The sequence below is a fragment of the Astyanax mexicanus genome, chromosome 13, assembly GCF_023375975.1.
Source record: "Astyanax mexicanus isolate ESR-SI-001 chromosome 13, AstMex3_surface, whole genome shotgun sequence".
Lineage (NCBI taxonomy): Eukaryota > Metazoa > Chordata > Actinopteri > Characiformes > Acestrorhamphidae > Astyanax > Astyanax mexicanus.
In genome coordinates, this window is record NC_064420.1 from 8,745,682 (window position 1) to 8,760,617 (window position 14,936).

The following is a 14,936-nucleotide window of genomic DNA, read 5'->3' on the forward strand; positions in this document are numbered from 1 at the left end:
GCGGTACTGAGAATTTGTGTGCTCTGACTGACTAAAATGGTGCAAAATATACAGAAAAAAATTATAAAATTAAAAAAAAAAGTATTTCTAAGAAGTTCAGACCCTAATCTTGCATAACAAAAAGAAATTTTATGTTCAAATGCCTTTTGAAATTTTTCAAGTGTGAACCCTTTTAAATCTGTTTTTCGTGAGAATCACCCATATATATATATATATATATATATATATATATATATATATATATATATATATATATATATATATATATATATATATATATATATATATAAGAAAATACAAGGATATAAAAAACCTAACTATACAAGGTAAGGATCTATCTGTAAACGGAGCAGTGCAGTAGATATTACTAATGGTCATAAATAATTAAATAATTAACAGAGTAAAGTGCGATGACATCTATTACGAAAGTGACTGATGTGACATAGAACTATAATATAATATAATATATGCATACGTTATAAGACAGTTCTAAAATGAAAATATGAAAATGTGAATACCCAATCATGAGTACAGTGTACTTTAATGTAAGCAAGGTTGGGGAAGTGTTAATATTAATAATTAAGTTGTTGAATAATGGTGGGTGACTGGATAGATAATTAGAGAATTTAGAGAATTTAATAAAGGGATTATGGGGTTGGTTAGCAAAACAAATAAAAAAGAAAAAAAGAAAAGGGGGAGTCAGAATTGATGAAAATAATTAGCTTAATTTTGGGCATTGGACTATATCTTGGGGGCCCTAACCTAACAGGGACATATGTCTAACTCTATATTATATAAGCAAATCTAATAATGGACATAATGAAGGTGTGTGGCTGTGTCGGAATCGTTTCCTATTGCAGAAATACTAAGCAGTTTGGATTGGCCATTTTTGCAGTGCTTTGTAAAAACTCAGCAGTACATTTTTCCCTATATAGTTCACTATTAATTAGATTATATTATAATAATATTGTACAGAAAATGTATGCTAGAAATTCCAAAATACACTATGCCATGCTGTGTAAGATGTCCTCAGAGCAGGACAAATAAACATGGTTTGTTGTTTGATTGTTAATAATCAGTTCAATAAATAGAAACATGCTACATAGTGAATAGTGAATGAGTTAATCAGGTGATTTAGTCAATTATCTTACTATTCGTTTCTTATTCAGACTGATCCCAGCTCAGTCTCAGCTGAATGAGATTTATATAAGATAGATGTAATATCTAATTTCTCTATGTTCTCATGTATCTCAGTCTATGCTGACATTTTGATCCTCTTAAGAGGGATAGTTGATTTCAGACACCAATGAGGAAAGACCTTACTGATTTGAAAAGGAAACTCAGTATTGGATGTAATACAAGCTGTAGTGCATTGGGTCTTTCTCATTTTAAATAAGGGGAAATAAAATGTGTTTGAAAATGCAGCTCTCTGTTTTGCTTTACAGTATTGAATTAGACTAGAAAGAGATCTGGAAAACAGCATAAATTTAGTTTTCATGCTTATACAATGCCACCTATAAAACAAATGCATAATTTTCTGACTGTATACAGTAGCATGAACAAAATCAGCTAAGCAATATAAAATTGTTTCATCTGCATAATGGCAAAGTTTGCAATCTGAGAAGCAGAGCAAGCAATATAATTTATGTATATATTAAATAAAACTGGACCAAAACTTAAACTTGTGGTACATCTGTGAGATTCAGATGCCAAATCTGAATAATTATTCATTGACATGCACTCTTTTGGGTCTATTCCAGAGCAGTGGCATCAAAGCAAATAATTTAAGCTAAATTCAGTGGGAGAGAAAAGGTGATACTGATGGTAGTAAAGAAAATATGTATACAATAATAACAAATCATAAACCATGGGTACTTGGTGCCGTGCACAGGCTTTTACGGTCAACATCAGAGTGTGAGTTTATGACAGTATGACATACCTGGGTTGGCGTTCCCTAGCTGTGCCCTGCAGGAACACTACGGCACTGAATGTTGATAAAACAGTGCTGCTACGCTGTGTGTGGTTCAGTGTGATAGGCTGGTTAGCCAAAGACGGGTAAGATCCCAACGTACTACAACGGGACAACCTAAGACAGGCACAGTCTCGATCTGACCACCACATGCATTTTAACAGAAAACGGAGAAAACATCGTGGAAGGGAAATGCAGGAAGCATTCAGTGGGAGGTTTAACAGCAGGTGCGTTTAAAGCAGCAGCTTTGGGCTGTGAAGCAGTAAAATATGGTCTGTACAATGATACTGCAGAGTTGAGGTGTGTTCTTTGGCTTTGGTAGTGTTTGTGAGAGTGGAAGTGTTTGAGTTTGTACGTGTGTGCATGCATGAGAAATAGTGTGTGTCTAGTGGTAAACTGGGTGGTGACCATTGGTTTGTAAAAACTAATTTGGATATAAGAGATTAGCCACGGGGAAGCAGTTACACTAAAAGGGAAAGGGATGTGAACAAAAGTAAGGTAAAAAGCCAGTAATTAATGGTGATGATAATTAATGTTGCAATTTAAAATAGAAAATTACTAAATGTTAGGGATTTAAAGCACTTTTGACAGTAAAAAAATCATGAGTGAATATAACTGAAAATCATTACAACTGAAGAAGGTAAGAAAACAAAAATTGGGCTGAAATCTGTGCACAGACAAAATTTAAATATGAAATAATTAACTTCCAAGGGGAAATTAGAGCTCAAGTTAAGTGTGATAAATGTATTTTAACCATGTATTTTAACTTGCAGGAAGGAGACACGGCGGAAGCATTAAAAGACTTCCAAAATGAATAGAGAACCTTAAACATGATTATAACGAATACAAAAGTCTCGTTTCAGATCTGTTTACACAGGGGGAGAAGGAGAACGTGGTGCAAAGGTGGACCAGTCCGGACACAGAGTGAGGGTTACTCCGCCATTGCGCACGAAAGGGGAACGAGTCTGGCTGGATTGAGCCTTTCCAGGTGACTGAGAGAACAACGTACGCAGATCAACTGAAAGGCGAGGGTTCGACAGCTGTGCAACAACAGAGATCGCTCACAGAGCAGCAGGAGGAGACGAGACAGCAGCAGCTGAAAAGTCTGACCCTGCAGCAGCAGCAGGCCCGCAGCAGGAAGGAGGGGCAGCAGAACCCCCGCAGCACGGGCCTGGCCTGGCCACAGCAGAGAAAGGAGTTTCTTTTCATTCTTTCTCTTCTCGTCTACAGGGAGCAAGAGCAGCTACGATGTCCGGCCGCGGCAAAGGAGGCATTTTTGGCTGCTGGAGCTTCTGAGTGCGGAGGAGAGAGCGAGTTTAGACCGCAGCGCCTCGCGGCGACTGCGGTCCCCTTTTAACAGTCTTTCTCTGGCAATCCGCCACCTGAGGCTTCTGTACTTTTCTGCGAGACCGCAGCGTCTCTTTTGTTTCTCCTGCCGCCGCTGGCGGTGGGAATCAGACCTGATCCCAAAATGGCGTCCAGCTCAACTTTCAAGGAGAGGTTCGTCAGATACTGGACTAAGCTGAAGTATGTAGGTCCAGATGAACCTCCGGATCGCAACCAAGTTGGAGATATGATCCTGGATTCTCACTGGCTGACACCTCAGGACATATTTTCTTTCATTGCTCTTCCAAATCGGACTGAATTTGAAATCTGCTTTAACTGGATTCTTTACCATCTAACAACGACAAGTGGAAGGATTTCCGGTATTTCTCTCCTTTTAGCTTCGATGTAAAGGATGTTATCGTAAAATTCTGGACTGGCAGAATAAATGATGAAGACGTTGAACTGTACTTATCGAGATACTGTGATATTCTTAAACCTGTATTTAAACCAGTTGATAACCTGGGCATTTGGTACGGTGTGAGAAAGTACAAAGTAAAACTCAAGTCTGATTCACGTGGAATTCCCCTCGTGATCCCAACTGCTGTGTCTCTTGGACCCTACAACGGTAAAATATCTTACCAAGGTCAGATTTCCTCATGTTTTATCTGCATGTCCACTGAACATCAAGCAAAGGATTGCAGTACAGTCAAATGCTGGAAATGTGGCCAAGTCTGCTGTTTGTTCCAACACTGCAGAATGCAGTCTTTGCGGCAGCATTGGCCACAGTTTCTTCAGCTGTCCTCAATCATACAGCAACAAGGCTAAAGCAGCAGTATCTAGTCGTCCTGTCAAAGACAAAGAACATCCCAAAACAAGTCAAGTGGTGGAAATAACTGGAGCTGCAGATCCTGTTCCAAGCAGTGATGATCAACAATCCAGCATTCAAAATCAAGCTAAACCTGACCAAAACATCCAGATGTGCAAAGAGACCAGCCAGGAGAGACGAGAGACGATCCAGGTGAGAATGGAGAGTATCCAGATGAGCCAAGATAACATCCAGGAGAGTGTGGATTCTCATTTCTTGAAGAACCATCCATCAAGAGGATACACCACAAGAGCCAAGAGACAAGTTCGCAGGAATCTTCAGAATCATCTACAGAAGTGAGTGAATCATCTGCCAGTGTTGAGGAGGAGTCATATGAAAGCGCAACGGAGGAGGACTTTAGTGCGGATTCACTTTCACCCGTCACAAAGAAAGAAAATGAACTGAAAAAAGCCCTGAGGAAGAAAAAACACAGGAAAGACATCAAAATGGACGTAACTGTGACTGATCTCTCAAATGAAACTAAAAGAAAAAGGGACTCTTCAGCTGAGGTGGAGAAGAAGACAATGCCAGTCAAAGTAAGAAAGAAATGATTTTAATTTATTTTAATCATTTCTTTTGTGAAATAATATAAAGAAAATGTGTCATTTAAAATTACCATCATGTCCGGGTATAACTTATCCATCGCCAGCTGTAATATAAGAGGGATCCAGTCAGCTAATAATAGAAATACAAAGCTTAACATACTAAAAACAGTGAATTTAGACATTTTATGTTTGCAAGAAACTAGACTAACCTCTTATAAAAACATATGCGATGCCCAAACAGTCTGGGGTGAACATCTATCCTTTTTTTCTATTGGGGAAGATAAAGCGGATGGAGTGGCCATTTTATTTTATACTAAAAATGTTTCAGTTCTAAAAATAAGGGAAATTATTCCTGGTAGACTTATGTATGTGGATATTTATTTGATGGGTAAAAAAAATTTGAATTATAAATGTTTATGCTTTTCCTAATTATAATAAAAGAGTTAGTCTCCTTAATAAATTAAAAACAATATTATATGTAGGTTTCCCTAAAATAATTTGTGGTGATTTTAACACCATTACAGACCTTAAGGATAGTAACTCTGATAAATTAAGTAAAATAGGATATGATGGTCGTCTTTTAAAACAAATCATGTGTGAAAATGAGTTAAATGATATTTTTAGAGTGTTGTTTCCTGATAAAAAAGAGTTTTCCAGATTTGATAGTGTTAGAAAGTCCCGTATTGATCGTATTTATGTGTGTAATAATTTTAAAATAATGAATTATAAAACTAAAGTGTTGATTAATTCTGATCATTTAACTATTGTGGGTACAGTTAAATTAGTAGATAAAGAGGAAGGTGAAACATTTTGCAAAATGAATACTACATTTCTAAAATACCCAAATATAATTTTAGACTTAAAAGATGAAATAAATAGAATAAAATCTTTAAAATGTTTTTACCCTAGTGATCAAGAATTGTGGGAAACTATGAAATGTAGAATAAAAGTTTTTTCTAAATTCCAAAGTAAAATGCTTAACAAAGGTCGAAATGAAAGATACTCAATTTTAACTAAAAGATATTTTAATTTAAAAACAAAAACAATAAGAACAGAGTATGAAGAAAATTGTTTATTAAGTATAAAGGAAAAAAAATGATGAAATTAACAAAGAAGACAATAAATGTGTGCAGGTTTTATCAGGTCTTTTTTCTGAGGATCATTTAGATGTTAACAAGGTCACATCCTTATATTCTCAAAAAAAAAAAAACAAAAAAAAATCATAAATTCTATTTGCTCAGGAAATAAAACATATACTAGTTCTGATGAAGTGAGGAAAGTGATTAAAAAACTGTGTGAAGAAATGTATAGAGACATAATTGTAGATGATGCTTTAATTAGACAATTCCTAAATTATAAATATCCACCTTTTAATTTGTAACTTAGAAGATGATATAAATGAAAATGAGGTTCTAACTGTTATTAAACTATTGAATAAGGGTAAATCGCCAGGTTTAGATGGCATACCAGCAGATCTATATCTTTCTTGTGCACAGGATTTATCTCACATTCTTACACGGGTTTTTAATGAAGGGATTAATAAGGGGAAGATGCATGACTCTTTCTATGAGGGTGTTTTGGCACTATTATACAAAAAAGGTGATTAAAAACAATATCAATAATTATAGACACCTTACTCTAATGAACCTTGATTATAAATTTTTTGCTAAGATTATAATGAAAAGAATTGAAACTGTGTTAAATATAATTGTGGAGAAAGAACAGACATGTGCTGTTAAAGGACGTTTCATGTGGGACAATTTTGAACACTCTGAGAGAAATAATTTGTAGTAAAGATGAGAATTTTTATGTTGTAGCTTTTGATCAAAAGAAAGCTTTCGATTATGTCTCTAGGAAGTATATATTTGAAGTTCTACATATGTATGGTTTTCCTGAAGGTTTTATTAATATGATTAAGTGTATGTATTTTGAATCTAATGTAAAGGTAAATGTAAATGGTCGATTGTCTGATGTTTTTAAAGTCCTGCGAGGGGTTAAACAGGGCTGCCCTTTAAGTTCAGCTCTGTACGTCCTAGCTATAAGTCCATTAATTAAAAAAATTAAAGAAGATAGTAGGTTAGGTGGTGTTATGATGAATGGTTCCAAATTAGTTATATCTGCCTTTGCTGATGATCTAACTGTATTTATAAAATCAAATGATGAATTAGATATTATTTATGATCATTTTTTAAATTATAAACTGGTTTCTGGTGCTGAATTAAATTTTGACAAGTCTGAATGTTTATGGGTTGGAGATCTAGATAAAAAAATTTGACATTAATATTACAGAAAAAGTACACATTAAAATCTTAGGAGTATATTTCGATAATATGGGCTGCTTAGAACATAATTGGACTAATAAAATCTTAGAGATAAAAGACGAAATTAGTAAGTATACTAATTTTAATTTATGTTATAAATTTAAAATCCAAATTATTAAAACATTTATCTTATCTAAAATATTGTTTTTGTCTTGTATTTTCCCTCCTAATGAGAGCTGGTGTAAAAAACTTAACAAAATATGTTGTAATGTTATTTGGAATACCACTAGAGAGAAATTCTGTTTAAAAGCTGTGATTTTGGGGGTTTAGGAGCTATAGATTTAGGAGTTAAGACTAAAATATCTGCATGTAAAATAATAGCTAGTGGTATTCATAGACAAGCTGATTGGGTGGGCAACATCACAAATTGGAAAGAAAAAAAGGGGGTACAAAGATCTAAATTTCCATATTTTAAAATATTGTTCTCTGATTTTATACATAAGCACACATCTCTAAACATTGATTGGCTAAATAATGATAGTAAACATATTTATAAATTAATTATTAATTCTATATATAGTAATATGGTCGTGTATAGAGATTTACAACCACACGAGTCTAAAATAGCATGTAAGAACATTAATAATAAAATTCTGTCTGGATATATAAAAGATATAGCATGGTTAATTTCTGTCAGGAGGTTACCGGTAAGAACTGTAGTAAAATGGAGTTGCTATGTTAAAACTGTCAGATGCCCTATGCCGAATTGTATCCACGACGAAACCTTAGAACATTTTTTGTTTGAATGCTATAGATCCAAAGAGCTCTGGTTAAAACTTAAAGAAATTAATTTTAATATACCTATTAATATAAAAACTATTGCATATGGTTTATTTGATAGCTCTCTAACGAAAAAAGAAGATGAAGTTTTGTGGTTAATAATATGTATTGTTAAAAGCCAAATGTGGAAAACAAGAACAAGGATGACAATCGATCATGTTTTTATTTCGAGTGATGTTGTGTATAAACATGTTATAAGAGAATTGAAAAGAAGACGGACTATTGATAAAAAAAACATCAAGGAAAAAAATGGGACTTTCTATCCTTTTAACCTAATTTCTAATTTGTATGAAATGTGACATTGTTTATATGTATGAAATGTGATATTGTGTATTTGTAATTATATTTGTTAATTCTTCAATAAAGCTTTAAAAAAAAAAAAAAAAAAAAAAAAAAGCAAAGGAGGCATCTGAGCGCGAGGAGAGAGAGCGAGGGTTAGACCGCAGCGCCTCGCGGTGTCTGCGGTCCTTTCTTGGCAGCGTTTTTTTTTTCACTGGCGGATTTGGCTCTTGGCAATCTGCCACTTGGGGCTTTTCGTGGACTGTGTGGACTGTGTATTTGCAGCGCTTCGCGTGCTCCGGTGAAACGCGGTGGTCCGCCATTTTGGGAGCAGTATTTACCTCCCGGACTATCATGGCGGCTCACGCTTCTGTTGAGAGGTATGCTCGTTACTGGGCTAAACTTAAATATGTCGGCTCTGGAGATCCGCCCGACAGAAACACTGTTGGAAACATGATCCTTGATTCAGACTGGATTACTGTACAAGATCTCCTATCCTTCATAGCTCTGCCTAACAGGAAGGAATTTGAAGTCTGTTTCAACAACGAGCGTGGATTAAAGATCTTTATGGACTACTTCTCCGGCAACCTGGCGAAATGGAAGAACTTCGAGATGTTTACACCCACCAATCTCGAGGTAAAAAACATCTTTGTTAAACTCTGGACAGGACGTATATGTGACCAAGACGTGGAAACATATCTGAAACGTTTTTGTGACATTTTAAAACCTGTGGTGAAGCCAGTCGATAATCTTGGCATCTGGTATGGTGTTAGAAAATACACTGTAAAGGTGAAGAGAGACAGCAGTGGAAAACTTCTACCTATTCCAAACGCTTTCTCTCTGGGTCCCTTTAACGGGAAAATATTCTACCAAGGCCAAGTACAATCCTGCTTCATCTGCCAGTCACCCAATCATCAAGCCAAAGACTGTTCTACATCTAAATGTTGGCATTGCGGCACCACCGGTTATAAATCAGCAGAGTGCAACAACACCGAAGTCTGCAGCCTGTGTGGTGCCAAGGAACACAATTATTTCCAATGTCCAAGCTCGTATGTAAACAGACTGAAAAAGATGTTCAAACCAACTGCTACTAATGAAAATGCACAGCAATCTGAACAAACCCAACCAACAAACCAAGCGGAAAACAAAGATAAAGATAACGAACAACAAAGAGCGGAGGATACTCATCAGCAGCTTCCCGAGGATGTCCCTCTGCCTGAAAGCTCCAGAGAATCTTCAGGGGACAGCAGCACAGGCTCCGGCTCCAGCAATCAGACCTCAGCAGTGGAGATGGAGGGGAACGAGGAGGAGTCTTACGAGAGTGCTACAGAGGAGGAATTTAGCTCAGACTCCCTCACACCAGACGCAAAGAAAACCATGGACTTCAGTAGATCACAGTCCAGCCGTGATGGAAGAGGGACAAGAGCAGCTCCTGGCAACATCATTGACGGGAAACGGAAGATGGACAGCTCCTCTGGATCCGAAGGTACCAGAACTGTCCTTGCCGCTCCTAAAGCTAGAAAAAAGAAACCATGACCCTTAATCTAATTTGTGCTGCTTAGTTTTTATATGTAATAATGTGAATCTCTATTTTTAATTATGCCAACATCTTCTCTTACGGTAGCTTCTTGCAACCTAAGAGGAATCCAGTCTAGTAAGAATAGGATTCCTAAGATAAATATCTTATTACAGCAAAAACTAGACATTATTTGTGTACAAGAAACAAGATTAAAAACTGTAAATGACATGAAAAATGTAATGGATTGTTGGAAAATAGGAAAAAGTTTTTTTATCTATAGGTCAGAGTTCCGCTGATGGTATAGGTATTTTTTTCTATACTGATAAAATCAGTATTATTAATATAGAGAACCCGTTCCAGGTCGTATTATGTATTTAGATTTCTTCTTTTATAATAAAAAGGTGAGATTAATTAATATATATATACACCACAGGATAGAATAAGTAAAATTAAAATATTTAATAAGATTAAAATATTATTGTGTGTTGGTTTCCACACAATCTTATGTGGTGACTTTAATACCGTTACTGATATTAAAGATAAATACCCAGTAAAAAAAAGTAGTATAGGAAGACAAGGACTTATTTTAAAAGATATCATGTGTAATTATAAAATGTTAGATACATATAGAGCCTTATATCCTCAAGGTTGTGATTATACTAGATTTGATACAATATATAAATCTAGAATAGACCGTATTTATGTTAATGATAAATTTAATATTAAATCATATATAAATAAACTAATGTTAAACTCCGATCATCTAACAGTAATAGTAATATAATACAGGAAATTGACAAATCCTGCACCTAACAGCTGGGGTTATGCATAGGGCTCAGCCAGGATCTACTACTCACTCAACTAACAATAATAGCAAAACCACCACAATCTGATACTGGCTCGACAAGAATCCAGAAGCACAGCCTAACACTATGTTCATGGTCCATTGCCTCAACTGCCAAGTAACAGACCTACCAAAAAATAACCTATGAACACACAGAATCCCTCCTTAATCTAAGCTCACTTCCTTTAACTATGGCAACAACACACTTACCTAAGCACAATCACACACAATAAATCACATTATAAGTTGCGTGAGCAGAACACAGCAACCACTACCATCTGATACTGGCTCGACAAGAATCCAGAAGCATAGCGAACTATGTTCATGGTCCGTGCCTCAACTGCCAAGTACTCAGACGTCTACAAAAACTCATGAGACAAATTATTACAAGAGCAGGACCACACCAATCCCCTTCATCCAAACTCTAACACAAACTTCAGTGCAAGCTCTTCTCAGGGGTCATCAGGCAGGCACCTTCCTTCGTCAGTGTTTCGCTGAATTAGGCCCATATTAGGTTAATATTCAATTTAAAGATGTAATTAATAAAAGCTATTGGAAATTAAATACACAATTATTAAAATATGATTATATAGATAATGAGGTTAAATATGTAATTAAACTAATTTTTACTTTAAAAGATCTTATGAACAACCTTGATTTCTGGGAATTATTTAAAATACGAATTAAAACATTTCTAAAATTTAAAAGTATAGAAATTAATAATTTCATAATTAATAATTAAAAAATGATGAATATAAAGAATGTATTAATAGATATATATCTTTAAAACAATTAAAAGATATAGATATAATTGAGGCTCTAGAACTTAAAGATATTAAAAGAAAACTAGATAATTTTAATAATGACACACTATCTAATCTACAAAACCAGCTTAGATTAGATTCAGATGTAGTTCTGAACCCATCCCACATTGCTGAACTATTTCATAAAAAAAGGAATTCTGGTATAACTGAAATAAAAAATAGTGACAGTATTTTAATCTCTGACTTTGAACAAATTAAAGACACCATTAGAAAACAGTGTGAAGAAATGTACTCTGACATTGATATTAATGAAAACGACATGCTGGGTTTTCTTAATGATAAATACTCTGAACACTATGATTTTTTAGATAATGACATAACTGAAAGTGAGGTAGAAATAGCTATTAAACAACTAAATACAAAGAAATCTCCGGGTAAAGACGGACTCCCGTCTGAATTTTACCAACAGTACAGTAAAGAACTAATAGGAATTCTGACACAAGTTTTCAATGAAGGTATTTCTAGGGGTTTTATGGGTGACACTTTCTATGAAGGGGTTTTATCTTTGCTGTATAAAAAAGGAGACAACTCTGATATAAATAACTATAGGCATCTCACAATGATGAACTTAGACTATAAAATTTATGCTAAAGTGTTAATGAATAGATTGAGTGATGTTTTAGACCTTATTATAATAAAAGAACAAACGTGTGCTGTAAAGCTTCTGCTGGAGCTTGCGGTAGCCGCGGTCCATTCTTTGGCTTTCTGCCATACGGGGCTCTTTTAGTAGCCTGTTTAACGCGCTTTAACAGCGTCCTCCCCTTGTCTAGTTGGCGCGCCGCCATTATAGACACACACGCCTCCTATGGCGTCCCAGCCATTCCTGCGAGACAGATATGCTCGTTTTTGGGCCAAATTAAAATATGTCGGACCTGGAGAACCGCCCGACAGAACTACAGTTGGACACCTTATACTGGATTCTCAATGGATTACAGCACAAGATTTGCTTTCTTTCATTGCACAGACCAATAGGAAAGAATTTGAAGTCTGTTTTCACACTGAACGTGGATTAAAAGTTTTTATGGATTCCTTTACACACAATCTGTCCAAATGGAAGGACTTTGAAATATTTACTCCCAGCCATCTGGAAGTCAAGAACATTTTCGTCAAGTTGTGGACAGGAAGAATCTGTGACGAGGATGTGGAGACTTATTTAAAGAGATACTGTGACATTTTGAAACCCGTAGAAAAGCCAGTCGACAATCTTGGAATTTGGTACGGGGTTAGAAAATACACAGTTAAAATTAAACAAGATACAAATGGACAACTTCTAACCATTCCAAGTTCATTCTCCCTAGGTCCTTATAATGGGAAGATTTCATATCAAGGACAGACCCAAACCTGTTTTATATGTCAATCCTCTAATCACCAAGCTAAAGAATGTAAAACCACAAAATGCTGGAGTTGTGGCACTACAGGCCATAAACCAAATGAGTGCACTAACTCTGAGAAATGTAGCCTGTGTAGCAAGTACAATCACAACTATTTCAGATGCCCTGACTCATATGCAAACAAAATGAAACGATCCAGAGAAACAGTTCATGAAGAGAATGGAAATAATATAGAAAACCAAGAATCAAGACCTGAACAATGCATCGAAAATAATGATCCACCACAAGTAACAGAAACCCCTGAGCAAAACGAAGATGATAAATCTGCACAAGAGGATGAACATAGTGGAAGTGTAAGTGAAGAAGATATGTCACAAGGAAGTAAAACTGCATCCAGTGACCAAGCAACTGAAGGACCTGAAGAGGAATCATATGAAAGTGCAACGGATGAAGAGTTCAGTTCCGATTCTCTTACTCCAGTGACCAAGGAGGCCAAGGAAGTCACCAAGACACTTTTACAGAAAGAAAGAAAAGGAGCTACAGGATCACCTTCAGACATCTACGCAGAAGGAAAACGGAAACTTCATACCTCATCGGAGTCAGAAGGTATGATAACAATCTTACCAACTCAAAAGACTAAAAAAAAAAATGACGATGCTTTGTTTGTTTTGTTTTTTTTTTTTTTCTTCCCCTTGGTCTATTTATTAATGTTTAATGATTGTAGATATATGTGTAATAATTTATATAAACCATAATGTCTTTATCTCAAATTACTATAGCTTCTTGTAATATAAGAGGAATACAATCTGATAAAAATAGATTAAAAAAAATTAATATACTACTACAACAGAACCTAGATATTATTTGTGTTCAAGAAACAAGATTAAAAACAGCAAATGATATTAAGGGAGTTTGTGATCTATGGAAAATAGGTCAATCTTTTTTATCTATTGGTCAAAGTACAGCTGACGGGGTTGGAATCCTTTTCTATTCTAATAAAATAAATATTGTTAAAATAAGAGAACCTTTACCAGGGCGAATTATGTATATAGATTTCTATGTATTAAATAAAAAAGTTAGATTAATTAATATATATGCTCCTCAAGATAGGTCAGGGAAAATTAAACTATTTAATAAAATTAGACCATTATTATGTGTAGGATTCCACATTATTCTTTGTGGAGACTTCAACGCAGTTACAGACATTAAAGACAAAAATCCGATTAAAAAACTTAATATAGGGAGAGAAGGGGAAACTCTGAAAAACATTATGATTAATCATAAAATGACTGACACATATAGACACTTAAATCCATCAGGTAATGATTATACAAGGTATGATAAAATTTTCCAATCAAGAATTGATCGTATTTATGTAAATGATTCTTTTGATATAAAAACATATACGAATAAATTAATTGTTGAATCTGATCACCTCACAGTCATTGTTAAATTGCAATTTAAAGATTTAAATCATAAAGGTTACTGGAAGTTAAATAGTCAAATATTAAAAAATGAAGATGCTGAAAATGAAATTAGATCAGAAATTCAAAGAATTTTAACTATTAAAGATTTCATACAAATTAATGATTTTTGGGAACTTTTTAAAAAGCGTATCAAAATTTACTTAAAATGTAAGAGTAGAGAAATTAACAAAAAAAAAATGAAGAATACAAGCTTAATATGAATAGGTATATTTATTTGAAACAACTATCAAATTTAAAAACAGAAGAAATTTTAGAATTAAAAGAAACAAAAAAGATAATTGATATGGTACATAATGATAATTTAATTAATTTACAAAATCAATTAAGAATTGACACTGATGTAATAATCAATCCAGCTCATTTAATTGAAATGTTTTATAAAAAACGGAAGACTTTTATAGGAAGTATTAAAAATAAAAATGGTATTATAATAAATGAAAATAGTGAATTAGAAAGAACTATTAGATCACTAGCTGAAGAAATGTTTGCGGAGATTAATATTGATAAAAATTGCATGCAAGAATTTTTAAAAGAGAAATATAATGACAATTATGAATTTTTAGGAAATGACATAAGTAAACTTGAAATCGAAAATGCGATTAAACAATTAAATAAAAATAAATCACCAGGCAAAGATGGTCTTCCAACAGAATTCTATCAACTTTATAATGAAGATTTAAGCGATGTTTTATTAGAAGTATTTAAAAGTGGATTATCAAAGGGCTCAATGCATGACAGTTTTTATGATGGAGTTATGTCATTATTGCATAAAAAAGGAGATACTAATGATTTCAACAATTATCGTTATTTAACAATGATGAACATAGACTACAAAATTTTCGCTAA